Below are 17871 nucleotides of genomic sequence, written 5' to 3' on the forward strand. Positions count from 1 at the left end.
AATACATAGGACTGAGCAGGCCAGATGTGCTTATTGGTCAGATTTAAAAAATAACGCCGTGCAGCTTTACCTAACTGGTGGAAAAAGTACCCAACACAAAGAAGTCATAATGACAAATTCATATCCTAGGAATGCATATCATGCCCATCCCATGGCATAAGTAATGTTCCCTCCTAACTGCGCAAAAGTAGTTGAAGGGAAGTAAAAACATGAAAACTTTATTGGAATGACAGAAAGAGCCCAAGGTAATTCAGTCTGATTTATAACTGCTCATTGAAAATGTTATGACATTGAAAAATTGCATATTTCAGAAATGGTGGATGGTGGAATGTACCTGACTAAAAATTTATTTTTTTCTTTTATTGAGTTTATTGGTACATTTTAGGTATACAGTACAATTATTTTCAGTATTGGGATCTTGTAGATTTACATGACAGGTCTTGATTCTCATTTTTTCCTTGTCCATGCCCTCCCTTCACCCCCTCCTCCCCTCCCCATTTACAAACACTTTATTTCCATTTTTCATTTTGTCATATATTTTTCTTTCCCCTTATTACTTTTCCTACTCTTCCCATTTTCCCTACACCTTTAGCCCTTTTCTTCCTATTTCACATGGTCAATTATCTCATTAGATCAGTGGTTCCACCACCTGCCTGCCAAGTACAAGTCCTGAGTTTGATACCCAGTACCAAAAAAAAAGAAAAGAAAACTATATGCAAAACCTCATTCCCTGTGCCACAGACATTAACAGTTACTATATGCAAGGGACTGTACTAGATATCACCAGGATAAATGGATAAATAATCCTATTTGCTTGCAAACATTTTTCTTTTTGTCTGTTTTGTTTTGGTTTTTTGAGACAGGGTCTCATTATGTAGTGTAGGCTGACCTTGAACTCAGTTAAATACCTTAGGCTGGCCTCAAACTCATGGAGCCTCATGCCTCAGCCTCCTGGAATTGCGTGCACCACCGTACCCAGCTAAAGTTTATTTTATACTCTCCTCCTTACCAAAATGTACTTGACGTGGCTTACCTAAAGTATTAGCTTTCCTGTCACTGGGCCAGAATACCTGATACTGAGAATTTAAAGAAAGAGAGGTATTATGGCTTGTGTTTAGATGTGCCCTCAAAGCCTCATGCAGTCATGGGGTCTGGCTTTTATAGAGGTGGCTGGATCTAGAGTGTGTGATGCTGGGATTAAGGGTGTATGTTAACTAAATCAATCCACTGATTGTTTTGGCACCCCCCTGATCCCGATAGTCTAGATAGAGTATGAAAGGGGCAGAAAGAAGTGGCCATGATCCCTTACTTGCCTGCTTGTTGTGGGCTGTTTCTCCTCTGCCATGCCATCCTACCTTGGAGTCAGCCAACTATAAACTGAAACCTCTGTGAACACTAAGCCAAATCCTTCCTCAATTTTGGGTGTCAGATATTTTGTTTCAGCAAAGACAGAAGGATTAAGACAAAGGTTTATTTGGCTCACCAATGCAGTCATGCTCAGCTGGTTTCAACGCAGAAACAGCACTGTGAAAGGCCAGGCAGAGGACAGCTGCTCACTCCATAGCAGCCAAGAGTGAAAGGAGGAGAAGGAGGGAGATAAAACCTGCAGAGGCACAAGCTAAAGACGCCTCCAATCAGGCCCACCTCCCTGACACCACATTCACCTACTGAACTCAACCGTTGATGAACCTTGGGTGAGTATAGAGCCCCATCATTCAGTCATCTTCCAAACACATGAGACTTTGGGGGACATTTCAGATTTAAATCATAACCTCTAAAAATGTACATGAAGATTAATAAAATAATGTAAAAGGAAGAGAATATTAAGCAGAAATTCTGAAGGAACATTAAGGTCACTAATTGTCCAGAGTTTTACTGTGAGTTTTCTGGCAATGAGGACGAGGAAAAGCATGTTGTTAAGAATTATCAGGAACAGTGTTTTTCTTAGCACTCTGTGAAATAAATTCATTGTGTGGATTCATCAGACAGGGAAAATTAAGTAACATAATGAGTAATAGCCTATAGAATGCTTAGGAAATGCAGAAGTATACTTCACAGTGCTAGCTCTTATTTTGTTGGTTAAAAGGCCAAGGCATTATAGCAGAGTAAGGATGATAAGGCACACATTGAAATAATTAGAATACTAGGTAGAAGGTGATAAATTTCATAAACAGTAGTAGATAGAGTGATATGGGAGTTTAGGGGAAAGAGATTACTTGCTGGATAAAAAGGAAGGACAAGGACATAGTACAACTGGGCCCTGAAGGCTGATAAGATTTGGACATGAAACATCAGGGGAGGATGTTCTCTAATCCCCTGTTTACCACAGCTTAAAAATAATGCATTGAGTAAGTTGTGTGCCCAATGCACAGGTGTCACAACTAATAAAAATAACTGTAAGAAAAGGAATGTGCCACAAGCAAACCACGTATACTCTGAAGGCTGACCTCCTTGGTTCAGATGCTTGTGTAATCTCATAAGCCTCAGTTTCTTCAACCCTAGCAGAATTAATGTTAAATACTTCATATAATTTTTGTAAAGACTATTAGAGTCAATGTGTACAGTGCATTTATGAAAGAAAAAAGTATTACTAAGGACATGGAAAATTAAGAACTAGCAACACATGAAAATCACAAATGGGACCTGGAGATGTAGCTCACTGGTATAGCATGTACTTACTATCATCTATGAGGACCTAGAGTCAGTTCCCTGTGCACTTGCACACACGTGTGCGCACACACACACACACACACACACACACACACACACTGGGAAGAAAAAGCCACAAATGCTTTATCTGTGGCAAGAGAAAAGCTAGATTACCAAATAATATTTTCAAATGACTTCAAGTAAAGATGAAAAATTAAAATTCCAGAGGATTTCTACTCTGGAATACCAGTCTCATATTGGGATTCTGAATAGAACTAAATATGAAGTCTTATATTTATGCTAAACAAATTACCTATATAAAAGCCTAAGGAAAAAACAGAACATCGAATTGTTTCTAAGTTCAGTAGGAATTAGTGGGTTAGTGTGGCTGTTAGAGAATAAGAGGATCAGTGATCAAAGGACACGTAAGTTTTAGGTATCAGTAGCCAAATCTATTGGACACATTCCAGTCCTAACTTTACTTGGTCTCCATGTACTAACATAGACTGTTGGCCCCACTTCTTTTTTTTAAACTTCCAGAGCAATAAATTTCTAACTTTCTTCTCTGAACATTCTTCAAATTTCTTAGAAGTGTCCTTTTCCTGGGCCCTGCCTCTCTAGTCCTGGTTTTCTAGTGTTTGTCTCCATTTCTGTGTACAGTCTCTTTTCTTTCTCCTTTCCACTAGCTTACATGTATGCCCAAATCTCTTCCCTATATCCTCCTGTCTGACACCTTCCTTTGGTTCAGCTGCTGTGCAATCTTTTGTTTTCTGTTTTTTTGTTTTGTTTTGTTTTTTGTCTTCCTTTTTGTTTTAGACTTCCCACTGCTATCTACACATTATCTTAGGTGACTCAATCCAGTCTAAGTATTAGACATCTGAATACTCTACAAGTGTCTCCAGGTTCATACATCTTGTTGCCAGATCATCACACTCTTATCTCACAGGCACTCAGAAATACTCATGTTTGAAACTTAGTTGCTACTGTGTCCTGAAACCCAATCTTGCTTGCTCTAATATTTTCTTTTTCCAGTGCTGAATTGAATGTTTCATCAGTAAGTACCAGTGTCAACCTTGTCACCTAAACTACATACTTTGATGTCCCATCTTTTACACAGTCCTTCCAGTTTTGCCATTTATTTTTTAAGATATATATATATACATACATATACATATATAATTTAAATTTAAAATCATAGGCCATATTGATAAAATTATGGTTGGACAAATTTCTCATTATATTGGAAGTTGTGAAAGAATAGCATTTTTATCCTGAATTTGATAATTAGACCTAGCTGAATGACATTTCTTGAAAACAAGCACATAAAAAACTCCTCATGAAAAGAGGATGTATATAAAACAAAGAATGGAAAGTACAGAAAAAATATAAACTAAAAATGACAGAATCCCAAACAATTGTGACAGTACATTGTTTAAGCTTTCCTTTTAAAAGACAGCTATCTTCAGGACATGCTTAAAAATAAAATTCAATGGCATGATAACTAGAAGGGAACTATCTAAATTAAAGTGCCATTGTTTTCCAAAGAAGTACAAAGTTTTACCAGATAAGCACAGACAAAGTAGGAGTAAAATATGATTTCAACAAAATTATAGTCAAAGTGGAAAAGCACTAAACAAATAACATTTTTTTGTGAACCACAGGTATAATCCATGATGAAATATGTGTCCCAGACAATGGAACTTTTTTTTTTTAATACAGAAGACAGTAGAAATTGCTATTTCATCTTGAACACCTCTCTCTAGCTATGGACAAACCAAATATGAAAGGTCCTTTGCTATTTTTAAGAAGTCTTTCATTTGATAATCACAACCACACCCCTGTCTTCTAGAGCTGATATTCTATCTTCACATTGGTTGATTGTGCTGTACATACATTTAATAGAATTTTTAAGCTCCCACATATCTTTTTGCATCTGCTTTATGGCATACTGGTTCTTTCCTATGTTGGGCATTCACGGTTTCCCTAAGGCCTCTATTTTTTAAAAATCTGTATCTACTCTAGATTTACTAACCATTTTCTTCATTATGATCACCATCTCGTTAGTTATCTGTGTAATTAGTATTCCTGTTTTGTTTTTGTCTAGGGACTTACTCATCTGCTTTTCTACTTCCGCTGCTACCATTTCATAAAATTCAGCTGGGAGGCTTTTGATTTCTTCCACAGCATTGCCCTCTGGGCTTGCTCTGGGTGATTTTGGTATTTTGGATTGCATCTTACAGTGTTTCCTCGTTTCCTTTTTGTATGTTTGTTTATTAATTCTCTGCATTAAATCTTTTAGGGTGCTTATATAGGCAGTTTTATTAGTAGTATCAAAACCTCTTTAAGTAATTACTACTTTTCAGAGCTGGTTTCTAGGTGTAGATGGCTTTTGGCCTTTGAGTCTGTCCCAAAATCCTACCTGTTCTATTAGGGATGGAAGGTTACATCCAATTCTTTGGTACTGGGCTGTAGTATTGTTTATGCTCCCCAGACAGTCTAAGTATTGGCATGCCAGGGGGATCAGTTGACCACAATTGTCACCTTGGCTAACTTAGTACAATCAGTTCAAGGGTGTCTCTCTCCCTAATCCTTTGGTGGCAGCTGTTTAAGCTAGGGAAGGTGTGGGGCCTCATTTCTGAGGCTCCTGTTGTGGATTCCTTCTGGTTGGGGACCAATACTGGTTACCCGATTATATATTCCAGTATCTATGGGACAGGCTCCCAATATGTGGAGGCTCTTATGGGTTCTCAGATCTGACTCTCAGACCTGTGGATGCTCAGTGGGGAAATAAAACTGCCTAAGGCTAATGTGGGCAGGTTTCTGCCAGTACAGTGGGAGTGTAGAGCACTGGGTAGTGTCTCACAGGTGTCTGACGTACAGGCAGAACAGGCAGCCATTTAGCTCTTGTTCCTCAAGCAGAGGACCAGCCTATTATGTTAGTCAGGGACTGAGACCAGGGTTCTGGCTGAATGCAGGGTGGAGACTCGGCTGTGCCTCAGGTGCTTACATCACCCCAGGTAAATCCTAGGTGTCCAGGGACTGGTGTTAGATGTCAGACAGAGACAGTTCTGGGATTGGAGCTGGGTTGTGAGAGCTTAGTGTAGGCTAAGTAAACCCAGGGTGCTGAGTATGGACTCAAACTGGACAAGTCTTATCTCTGTGTGCAGGATGAATGCCCCACTTTGCCTGGGATAAACTGCAAGCTCCCAGCAGTGACTCAGGTAAGCTTGGGGTCCATTATTGAAGACTCCCAACATAGGCAGCAATCACCACCACCAGCACCCCACCCCAATCCCACCCCAGTATCCGAGAACAAATGGGCAGGCTGAGCGAGGGAGCAGCCCCCTGGTCACTCACCCCTGATGTGTGCCTGCAAAAAATGCAGCCAGGCTACAGTGACCTCTCTTTGGAGAGGAGGTCAATGAGGCAAAGGACCCTTATACCCCAAGTCTGTCCTGGACCCTGCCAGCTATTTGGGAACCTCGCAAAGTGGCAGTTTCCATGTTGAATCGCTGGCTGAGGCCCCACAGACAGTGCTGTCAGACTGCTTCCCTTCTTTTAAGCTCCTATTCGTAGGTATGTTTTGTTTGATTTACAAGACTCTTCTTCCAAATTGATTTTTTGCATCAGAATGTTCTTCCACTTACCTGTGTTTGTAGTTGATCTTGTCTGAGTCTCTCCAATGTGATACCTCTATTCATCCATGATTGCGTACCCTCCTACTCTTCATCTGATTATTGCATCCTGCTAACTGGTCTCCTTTTGCCTCCCCAAATCAACTTTTTGCAACTCCCACAGATATGAGACTGTCTAGCTAAAATAGAGACCTCAGTCTTTCACTGATAGCTTTCTGTTGGTTATAATATGAAATTTAAGCTCTCAAGCATGACATTAAAAAAACCTCCAGAATCTTGTCTTGTGAATATCACCAACCATGCTTATTGCTCTCCAGTTCTCATTCCTGAATTCCACATTGGTTGTAATTCCTGTAACATAATATGTCAGTGATAAGAAATAGGATCTTTGCCATTCAGGTTCACCCTTCCAGATTTGCTTTCCTGCTTCTGGACTACCCTACCCCATCCTTTCCTGGATAATTGCTATTCACACCCTCCAATAAGGGGCCTTCTCTGGCTCCCCAGTCAGAGCCTTGTCTCTTTGTCCAAATATAACATCTTGTGTGTAACTCTAAATTGCATTTCCCATTAAATCATCATTATCTTTGTCTGGTACATGTAGATGACTAGGATTAGAACTTGCTGGTTGCTAAGATGCATTTCTGACTTTGGATTATGAATTTTCATGTTATAGTGAAATATATTTTTCTTGTGTTCTAAGCATTTCTTAGGATTTTCTTTCCTTTATTCTTGTACCAGGAATCAAACTCAAGGACCTTGTGGTTGCAAGGCAGACAGCAGAACCACTGAGCTAAATCCCCAGCCTGAAATAAAGTATTTTTTCAAAATACATTCGCACAATACCATTATCACATGCAAGAACAATAAACACTTATTTGCAATTGAACCAGTCTTAAAAAGAAAAGCAAACTAGTTATTAGCCAGACCTAAGATAAGGCCACACAGCAAAATAGACATGTGTAGATGACCCCCACAAAATGGCTGTGTTAAGTAATGTACTGAGAGAAACTCTTCTGAGTAACATGTTACTAAGGCTTTCAGTTGTGAAAAGTATGCCCCAAACACCAATTAAATGTGCCAGAAGCAATTTACTTCTGCTTCTAGTGAAAAATAAAAGCAAACTATCTTTTATGACTTGCGGTTTTCCATGTATATGGAAAGACATTTTGCTAATGAATTATTGAAGAACTCTTCATTTCTGAAGCAGCACTTGGTTTTCCACTTTCTATGGTCTCAAGTGGCTATATTTAAGCCATTTACAAAATTGAATCTTATCAGGCATGAATGTACGTACTTACCTATACCTGAGAAAGGAGGGTCACCACAAGTTCAAGGCCAGCCTGGACAGCGTAGTGAGTTGAAGGCCAACCTGAACTATATAGCAAGACCCTTTCTCACAAGAAAGATGAGGAGGAGAAAGAGAAGGAGAAGAAATCCTTTAATGTTCATTTATACTAAACGTATTTAGAACCTATAATTTTTTTTTTTTTTGAGACAGGGTCTCCGCTGTGTAGTTCAGGCTGGCCTAGAACGCACTATGTACCCTAGCCTTGCCTTGAACTTGCAGTGATACTCCTGCCTTAGTCTCCTGAGTGCTGGGATTACAGGTATGTGCCACCATGCCCAGCTAGAATTTGTAATTAGTAAGGCAGTTATATCATACAGAAAATTAGGAGAAAATAAAACTCATCCTGTGTTACTATTTAGTACTGAAGTTTTAATTCTTTTTAACTTTGTAATATATACCTTTTTAAAAGTTTTCTTTGACAAAGGACAAGTATTTTAATTCTGGTGGTATATAGTGCTTTATAGAATCTTTAAGTATTTTTATTATAGAACCTTAACATTTTTATTTTTATTCATATTTCTTGGAAAAGAATTTTAAACAGTCCTTTTTATTTTTATCGTATTTATTTTTTGGTACCAGGGATTGAACTTGGTACCTTGTGCTTGCCAGGCAGGCAGCAGAACCACTGAGCTAAATCCCCGGCCCTAAACAGTCCTTTTTAATTTATTTTCAGTGAAATTTGGAAACAAGGACTTTTCTATTACAAAACCTAAAATAAAATTATTTTTTAAAAAATAAATGGGAGCTGGGTGTGGTGGCACATGCCTGTAATCCCAGCACTTGGGAGGCTGAGGCAGGAGGATCTCTGTGAGTTCCAGACCAGCCTGGGCTACATAGCGAGTTCCAGGTCAGTCACAACTACATAGGGAGACCCTGTCTCAAATAAAAAAAGAAAAGAAAAAGAAAAATAAGAAAAATAAATGGATTCCTATATTTATAGCAGTATAACTCACAATATCTGAATCTTGGAAAGAGCCTATATGCCCATCAGCAGATGAATTTATAAAGAAAATGTGGTATATATTCACACAGGAGTAGTATTTTGCAATAAAGAAGGATAAATTTAAGTCATTTGACCATAATACTAAGCTAAATACAGAACATTAAATATCTCATGATTTCTCTTAATGAGAAATCCAAAATATAAATAATTTAAAGAGTTAAGATAAAAAGTAGACAAGAAACAGAAAGGTAGGGGACAAGAATGTAGCTTAGCAGGACAGCACCTGACTGGCATGCGTGAGGTCCTGAGTTCAAGCCCTGATGCACATACACACATACACAAAAGAAACAGACCAGTTGTAGATGGGAAGGGGATCTAGTGATGGAGGGAGAAAAAAGGAAGAGGAATAAAAAGGACTAAGATCCAACTCCTCATGATGAATGTACTCATTGTGTGTCACAAACGTACAAATAAATTTAATAAATGGGTCATAAGAAATTTTAAGAAAGTGAAATATAAGTCTTTGTTCATTCTTAGGGGAGCTTTTGTGTAATGAGTACTACTTTAAAATCTTACAAATGTTGCAAGTTGTATGTACTGAGATTGTATGTGGTATTATTTTCAAAATTTATTTTCACTATCTGAGACCAAGATTGTACATGGTCATTCTTCTTTTTTTTTTTTTCTACCGGGGATCAAACTCATGCAAGGCAGGCATGGTCATTCCTGTCATCAAATTTATATACTACTTTTGTTAATACTAAAAGAGGAAGACTGCAACGAAAGGAAATTGATCACATTTTTTACTTTATTAGACACTAACACTCAGAATAAAGGCCTACATATTTCCAGATTTAGGGTAATTCTTTTCTATACTAAAAATATTTGCAGCTGAATTCATGCTGTACTTTTTTGTGTGAATGGCTCTTTATAGGAAGTGTACTGTTACTTTGGAAGGAGAACTTTGATGAACTTTTTTTTTTCCAGGTAGCTGAGGATTGAACTCAGAACCTTGTGCTTTCAAGGTAGATGCAGTGCCACTGAGCTAAATCCTTGGCCCTGGAAGGCGAACTTTGAAAGCATAATGTTTTTGTATTTTTTCTAGTGTTAGTAAACAATTTTACTCATCTAAGAAATTACTTTCCTGGACCAGCAGGTGGAAGCAAGAGCAGCAGAATTGTAATACTTTACTTATGCATGTACTCAATGATCTGTAGATTATATCCGTGATTCGCAATATCCTTATGATACATCCTTCACTTAATTGTCTTCAATGATACTGTTGTTTTAGCACCTTCTTTTGATAGCTTCATCTCTTGCCTGATTTACTTGCAGTCTTGAACTGCAATCAATTATTTTAGGACAGACAAATCTAAGTTTCTCATTTCTTCTTTTTTTATTGCAAAAGAAAAAACCTTTACTTTTGCTGACACTTTGATCATTCTGGCTTTTGCCATGCATATTACCCTTAAATGATCTTACATCGAATGTATTGAATATAACTACAACACACTTCTAAGAATGAAAACGTGTACAGCTGCTTCTTCCCACTCCTACAGAAATGTTATCATTCTGAAATGTTAAAAAAATTGCTAAATCATTATTTATAAATAAGAATATACTCTATACATTCAGCACTCACTTGAGGTGCTAATGAAGAGACACTAGAAGCCCAAGCATAAAATATACAGGCACAAAAAAAGTGCAGTTCTCACCCTAGAAAGCATGTACCAAATATTCACATTTATTTTCTTTCATTTTTTAAAAGCAAATAACAAAGACCCAGTTTATCAGCTCTTATAAATCTAAGCCTAGTATTACTTATTTAAATAGATGTCAGAACTTAAATTGCCAGCACCCATGCACAACTAAAAACCATCCTTAAAATGTAGATTAAACAAGAAATATATTAGGATTGATACATTAATATCTTTCATTACTAAATACTGAAAAACAAAATTATTACTGTGGATAACTCCTGGTAATGTTAGCTTCGCAGCAGGCTGACACACAACAGAAAGCAGATCTGTGCTGGTGTTAGAGTACAGTCTTGTCCTAGCACTACTCAGAAGTCAAGAATTACTTTGGATCATGTTTAATAAAAAAGCAAAATGTGTACATCGTCCTGCTGTGTGGTCCCAACAGTAAACTCAAAAGTCAGTGACAAAGAGGGGCTCTGATGAGCTGTTTATAGATACTTTATTTACAATTAGTTACACTGAAAATCAAATTTGTTTGAAATCTTCAAATAAAAGTTCCTGCTATACATGGTGATGCACACCTATAATTCTAGCGCTTGAGAGCTGAGGCAGAAGGACCACTGAGAGTTCAAACACCAGCCTGATCTATTATGGAAGGGCCCTGTCTCCAAAAAAAAGTTCCTATTAATCTTCAAATGGTGCTTGTAACCATTGAACCTTTCTTTTAAATTCCTGCATTTAATCACTCATTATCCAAGTGTAGCAGCTGCTCCTTACCATTTAGTAAGGACTTTAACTGTCTTTTCTTCAACTTCTTGTTCTTGACTGTTCTCAGCCATTCTCTTTGTGATTTCTCTACCATTAATGAATGATCTTAGAACTTGAAATAGATTTGAAGTTGCTCATCTCACTGCCGCCAAATAATGTGAACAAAAATGAACTGAGAGCTTGGTGTAGTGGTGCACATCTGTAATTCCAGCACTACATAGTGAGTTCAGGACTCACCTGAACTACAAAGCAAGACCCTGTCTCAAAAAAAAAAAATGAACTGAAGCCCCCATAACTTAGAGACTGAATGAAGTAAATCATGTCTCAAACAAAGAAAATCCACCTTCAAAGAAAGGAATGCCATTGAAGGCAAAGGAAAGGGAGCCTACACAATGGTTTTTTCTACCAAGAGGACCCTTTTGGTTCCCCCCAAAAATCTTCAAATGGGTCTTTGAAGAAGTCGAATGAAAATGGGTCCTTCCACCAAAATATTCCTAAAGACATCATCTGGGTTCCAGAATATGAAGCCGAACTCAAACGAACTGTCAAAGTGACTTCCACCTTCTCAACCATTTGCCATATTTGTCATTGATGTCCTGTTTTTAAGCATGTGGTAAAACCTCATACACTTCAACCACTTGTTTGAGTTTTTACTCTGCTTCTTATTCTCAGGATTGTTATCTGGATGCACTTTAGTGCCGGGTTTTGATATGTCTTCTTTGTTTTTTGTTTATTTTTTTGGTATGCTAGTTGAACTTGGGACCTTATGCTTACTAGGCAGGTGGCAGCACCACTGAGGTAAATCCCTGGCCCTTTTATATATCTTCTTGATGTCCTGAGGTGAAGCATGTCTCTGCACACTGGGAACTTTATAGTAATGCACCATGTTTTAACAGGTTGGAACAAATGCAAGGATGTGGATGGAGGGAGGTGTGCAGCTCCAGCATGGTACACTAGAGGTGGCAGTGCTCCTCCATCTCTTTTCTGTACTCACTGATTCAACAATTACAACACATGTGGTGAATGCTAAATACATTCTGCTATCTGTGTTCACCAAGAAATGCAAAAATAACTGAGACATGGGCTTTGTTTCCTAGGAGCTTACATTCTGGAGAATTAGAAGGAAAATGTCTGCAGTCCATGCTCCCTGATCTATGGGGAAATACATCAGTCAGCCGTGTTGATGTATCTCTAACTAGGCCATGGCTGGCTCAGGTAATGATAAAGTTCAGTTTTCACACAGACTTTAATTCACTCAACAAATATTTTATGAATACCAGGTACTATATAGGGGTTTAATTAGTATAAAAACATATGTTGTTTTCCTTTAGATAAAAGGTCAAAACAATCTTTTAAGAAAAGAATATTTTTAACACAGATTTATTTTTGTATTTAATATATGTGTGAACAAGTAATTGACATATAGATTCTGAAACATTAATCTTAAGGAATTTGCAATTGAAAGTAGCTGATGTGAGAGTAACATTCCCTGGAATGTAAAAGACCTTCCACAAGCATTGGTTGAAGTAAAATTATGTTCTAATAGATAAATCTTATTAGCTGTTATTAACAGCCAATATTAATAAAAATACTTTAACAAAGAGTATAAAAGAAAACCAAGTTCTAAGGTTTCGTGTACATGTAGGAAAGAGAAGGACCTCATATGATGGAAAATCAAAAAGAATGGCCTCAGAATTTCTTGCAAAATTTAGCAGTCACCAATATTATGTACTGTCCTTAAGCTCCAAGCTATCAAACATTTTAATCTGTCATGCCTCAGAAATGTCCAATCCAATTAAAGGATTTTAGTCTTCACCGTCAGCTTCATTATGAAAATTACTGAGGGTTACACAGCCACTGTCTAACCTATTTCAGCCCTACCTCCGACCAGTCTGCACTCCATTAAATCCACATACCTACCATACCTCACACAGCTATCCTCATCAGCTAGAAAGTTACATCCTCACTGAAGTCTTTCTTAGGTGTGTCGCTTAGGTGTGTCTCGCTGTGTCCTCTACATTCCTATTACTTTATTTGTGTAGATTACTACCTGATATTTGAATCTGTGTTTCTTTTTCACAAGTCGATAAGCTCTTGAAAGGCAATAACTGTTTTGTGTAACCTCAGTTAAGTATTTATTAAAGAACTGATGGATTTGTAGTCGTAATTCCAAGTGAAGTAACAAATCAGTATCTCTAGGGAGGAATGACATGAATTGATATTCTTTATTACATATAAAGTTTTTTCAGGATGCCTCCACTAAATCTTTATCGATAAGAAGTATAGGAACCTCTGCTTGAGTTCTTTATGAAAAGTGTTTACTGTTTCCTGGCAATATACTTTTTCAAGTTTTTCTTGATTACCTAAGAACTATTCATTAAAGGGTTCTGGAAAAGCATGAGACCTTGATCCGAAGGGCAGCTATCCGAGTAGTCCCAGTTTGAGGTTGTTGTTTGTTTTATGGTACTGGGGGCTAAACTGAAGGCATTTGCACTGAGCTATATCCCCAGCTCTTTTTTTTCCCCCCTTTTTGGGACAGAGTCTTGCTAAGTTGCCCACACTCATTTGAAACTTCTGATCTTCCTGCTTCAGCCTTCCAGAGTGCTGTGATTACAGACATGCTCTGCCACACCCAGCTTGAGTTGTTTTAGTCTTTGGCAATGGGTGACTAACAGCTGCCCAAGCCTACATGGCCTGTTGTTCTGAGTTGAATGAAAGCTAAAGTGGAGCACTCCTCCACAGCCCTTGCAGCATTCCATCAGGGAGTAGTGCAGATAACAAATCAAACAAGTGATATAAGTATGTATGCTTTTATTTACCTTACTGTCTCTCCATTTAAAAGTAGGGTGGAGGATGAGGGAGGTGCAATTGGTAGAAATTTGATGTTTTCCTTTGTATGTTTACTACTTAGGTTAAGAAAGTAGGCTGCAGAGTCAGGACTAAATTTGAATCTTAGCCCCACACCTGTTGTGTGAGCTTGAATGAGTTTCTTTCTTAATTATGCCCAGTAAAACTGGTTTAAAAATACCTGCCTTTTGTCTAGTTGGAAAGATTAAATAAGAAAATGCATTAAACTCTTTATTGACCTCTTTAAAAATATTAAGGTTGGTTGGTGATGATAGCACCAGTTATGTGTAATGCATTTCTAGCATAGGTGCCTTGGTAGAGAGTGGAAAGCTAAGACTGGAAATTTTTGAGAAAGATTAGACTGAATATGTTGCATTTGGATGTCAATAGATCTCAAACTCCAGCTTGAGATCTGGATGGGGACTATAGATGATTGTATAACCTGTAGGAGAGGAACAGCCTCATCGCTGAAGAGAAAAGAGACTACCAAGTACAGAATCATGACTGACAAAGGAGGAGAAGCCAGCAAATGTTGAGAGACATAAGGAACTAGGGATTTAGCTCAGTGGTAGAGTGCTTGCCTAGAATGTGTAAGGTCTTGGATTTGATCTCCAGCACCACAAAAATACTATAATGTGCAGAACTGGAAATTAAATGCAGGGCCTTCACCCTGAGTTTTATCCCTAGTCCTTTTATTTTTTTTTTATTTGCTAGGGTCTCACTAAGTTATCCAGGTGGAACTTGAACTTAGAATCATTGTGCCTCAACCTCCCAGAGTGCTAGGATTACAAGTGTGCACCACCATTCCTGGCTTAATAAAAAAAAAATTTTTTTTTATTTTCTTTCTTTTTATTGAGTTTATTGGTACAATCTAGGTATACAGTACAGTTACATTCATCATTGGGATCTTGTACCTTTACATGACAGGTCTTAATTCTCATTTTTTCCCTTTGTCCCTGCCCTCCCTTTACCCCCTCCTCCCCTCCCCATTTACAAACACTTTATTTCCATTTTTTCAATTTATCATATTTTTTTTCCTCTCCCTTATTGCCTTTCCTCCACCCTTCCCACTTTCCCTACACCTTTAGCCCTTTACTTCCTATTTCACGTTATTAATTATCTCATTAGAATCCTGTGTACTATTACAGTGTTTCACACCAGAGAAACTATTCGGTATTTTGGTTAAAGAAATCTCTGTGTGAACATTAAAAATAGGGAATCCTAAAATAAAACTGAAAAGGAAAGTAAAAGAGAAAAGGCAATAATGTAAGATTAAAATAATCCTTAATTCTGAAGATGAAAATGGTCCCTGAACATATTTAAATTGCTTCTTGCTCTTGTAGTCTTATCTTATTCTTTTTTTTCATTATTAAGAGAATACTTTATTAGTTTCTGTAATCAAACTCACGTAGACATGACCTTACTTTTTTTTTTTTGGTACCGGGGATCGAACTCAGGTCCTTGCGCTTGCAAAGCAGACCACCGAACTGCTGAGCTAAATTCCCAGCCCAACCTTACATATTTAATACAGTGCGTTACCCCTGTACAAATGGAAAAAAATAAAATAAAATAAAAATTTTAAAAAATTAACATTGCTAGACCAATATGGCTGTCAATTTCTGTACAGTGCCAACTCAACACAGTAAATTGGGATAACTTTTTCCAAAGTTGACAGCACAGTTAAAGTTTCCAAAAATTCAAATTTTATATGTGTGTGTGTGTGTGTGTGTGTGTGTGTATAGATTTTTTTTTTTTATTGTGGCTAGTTGGGGTCCTATATGCCTCACTTATCTGAATGTCAAATTCTTCCCCTCTGTTTGGGAAGTTTTCTGTCATTAATTCTGTGAACAACTTTTTTAAGTCATTTGTATTTTCTCCTGCTACTTAATGGATTCTTATCAGTCTTATATTATTCTTCTTTGCATCATCTAGGAGTTGTTGGATTGATTTCTCACGATCCCCTACTATTTTTAAGAGACCTCTCTTTTCATGGTCACTGACTGCAATCTTATCTTCTATATCTGAGAGTCCATCTTCGCATTCTTTTATTCTGTTGCATTCACTTTCAATGGAGTTTTTAATCTCCTGGATATCTATTTGAACCTGTTTTATGGATTCCATTTCTTTCCTATGTTGGGTGTTTATTTTTTCCATTTCTCTCTTATGCTGGGCCTTCATTGCTTCTATCATGGTCCTGAGCTCATTTTTTTTTTTTTTTTTTTCTTTTGTCAGTTTCTGCTCTAGAGACTCGAATCACGACTTTCATTTTGCTCACCATCTCTATGGTTATCTGGGAAATTATTTCTGTTTTGAATTTTTCCAGAGCCTGATTGATCTGTTTTGTTACTTCCTGTGCTTTGAGTTCAGGGTGTCCTGGTGGTTCACTATCGGCCTTTTCATTATCATTTGCCCTACTCTTTGCCATTGGTGAACTGGAAGTCTGTCTGTCTGTCTTGCTTAAGTGTTTTCTCATTCTTACTTTGGTTATCGGGCTGTCCTTGGTTTAATCTCTGGGTTATCACCCAAATTTTCCTGATATGGTTGCGCCCTAGCTTCTGGGTCTCTAACGACCCACAGACATTATCATCTTCATAACATCAGAGAAAACAGCTCATCGAATCAACCACAATCCTTTATCCCAACTGATACAATCAGCAACACAATATGATCAAGCACAACTTGGAAACTGACCACCTGTGGTAGTCACTAGTCTATCACCCTTAAACCATTTGAATTAAATTGAAATCAAGAAGCAGTCCAGAACATGTCTGCAGTGAACAAACTTTTCAATATAGTATATTTGCCATTTTTTATCTCAACTGATGCAATCAGCAACACAATATGATCAAGCACAACTTGGAAACTGAACACCTGTGGTAGTCACTAGTTTATCACCCTTAAACCATTTGAAATCAAGAAGCAGTCTAGAACAGGTCTGCAGTGAACAAACTTTTCAATATAGTATATTTACCATTTAATGGATCAGAAAGAGCTAGGACTCAAGACCTCTGATCTCAGTTAATTGATGGCTGAACCCCATGATGCGGACTGACCTCAGGCTGTGAGGCCCAGATTGAGATCCCCAACCTTCTGAACAGTTGAACTCCACACCGTTCTACTACAGGTTTCCCACGCCCTTTCTTTAAAGATGTTCAAAGTTGGGAACTCAGAAAAATACCCTTCATGACCACCTCTGCCTCTGCAGAGTGGGTCCAAAGACTGGCACAGTCAGGAGGACTGAGAGTGCGTCGGCGGGGGCGCGGATAGGGGGCGTTATGGGGGTTCAGGGCCACCCATGCAGCTACCTTCCTAGCGCTGAAGCGATGGCGGCTCCGGGAGGGAGGAGGCGTGGCTCAAAAAACAAAAATTTTTAAAGAAAAATGAAAAAAGAATCAGAAAAGAAAAGTGACTTTTACCAGACCATTTTTAGTGGAATAATATGTAAGAATAAGTGATAAGCAAAAAAGTAGAGGCAGTAAATGGGAAATTTGGGAGGAGTAAAGGCTAAAGACTAAATAGGGTACACATCTTTCTTTAAAACTAATAGAAATAAGAGCTGGCGATTTAGCTCAGTGGTTCCGGCGCCTGCCTCGCAGGTACAAGGACCCAAGTTTGATCCCCAGTACCAAAAAAAAAAAAAAAAAAAAAAAAAAAATCCTACTAGAAATAAAATGGAGATAGATAAATATTACATTTCCTGTTAACTCAGAAATCCAACTAAAATAGCCTATGTGAACACTAATTCTCCACATTCTCCCAAAGAACAGCATAAGTAACAATTCTGGCAAAAGTTGACTTAGACTTACACTACAGCATGTAATTCTGGAACATGCTGTTCATCAAAAAATTTAATCCCGAATCAAATTAAAAGCTCCTTAAACAGAAACATCCATTGTTGAAAGAATAGTGACTCAAGTAACAAATGTTTCCCTATGTTTAAGGACTATAATTAAATGCCACTGGAGGGCACAGTCACTA

At 37.8% G+C, this 17871-nt stretch overlaps 1 protein-coding gene and 1 pseudogene across 3 annotated transcripts in view; one reads left to right on the top strand and one right to left on the bottom strand.

Annotated features, from left to right (window-relative positions):
* Positions 1-1492: 1492 nt before the first annotated feature.
* Nln (neurolysin) overlaps positions 1493-17871 on the top strand; it is an 83442-nt gene continuing 67063 nt past the window's right edge. For 2 of the 3 annotated variants that reach the window (XM_019209461.2, XM_033761160.1), the window contains exon 1: positions 12153-12261. The gene's annotated coding sequence lies outside the window, so the exon portion shown is untranslated. Of the gene's footprint in view, positions 1695-12152; positions 12262-17871 lie in introns of those variants that run through there. The other variant, XM_019209462.2, reaches the window with a different exon arrangement.
* Positions 10945-11932, bottom strand: LOC104871443 (annotated as a pseudogene).

Source organism: Fukomys damarensis, unplaced genomic scaffold, assembly GCF_012274545.1.
Source record: "Fukomys damarensis isolate Sample0158 unplaced genomic scaffold, DMR_v1.0_HiC HiC_scaffold_1, whole genome shotgun sequence".
In the NCBI taxonomy this organism is placed as follows: Eukaryota; Metazoa; Chordata; class Mammalia; order Rodentia; family Bathyergidae; genus Fukomys; species Fukomys damarensis.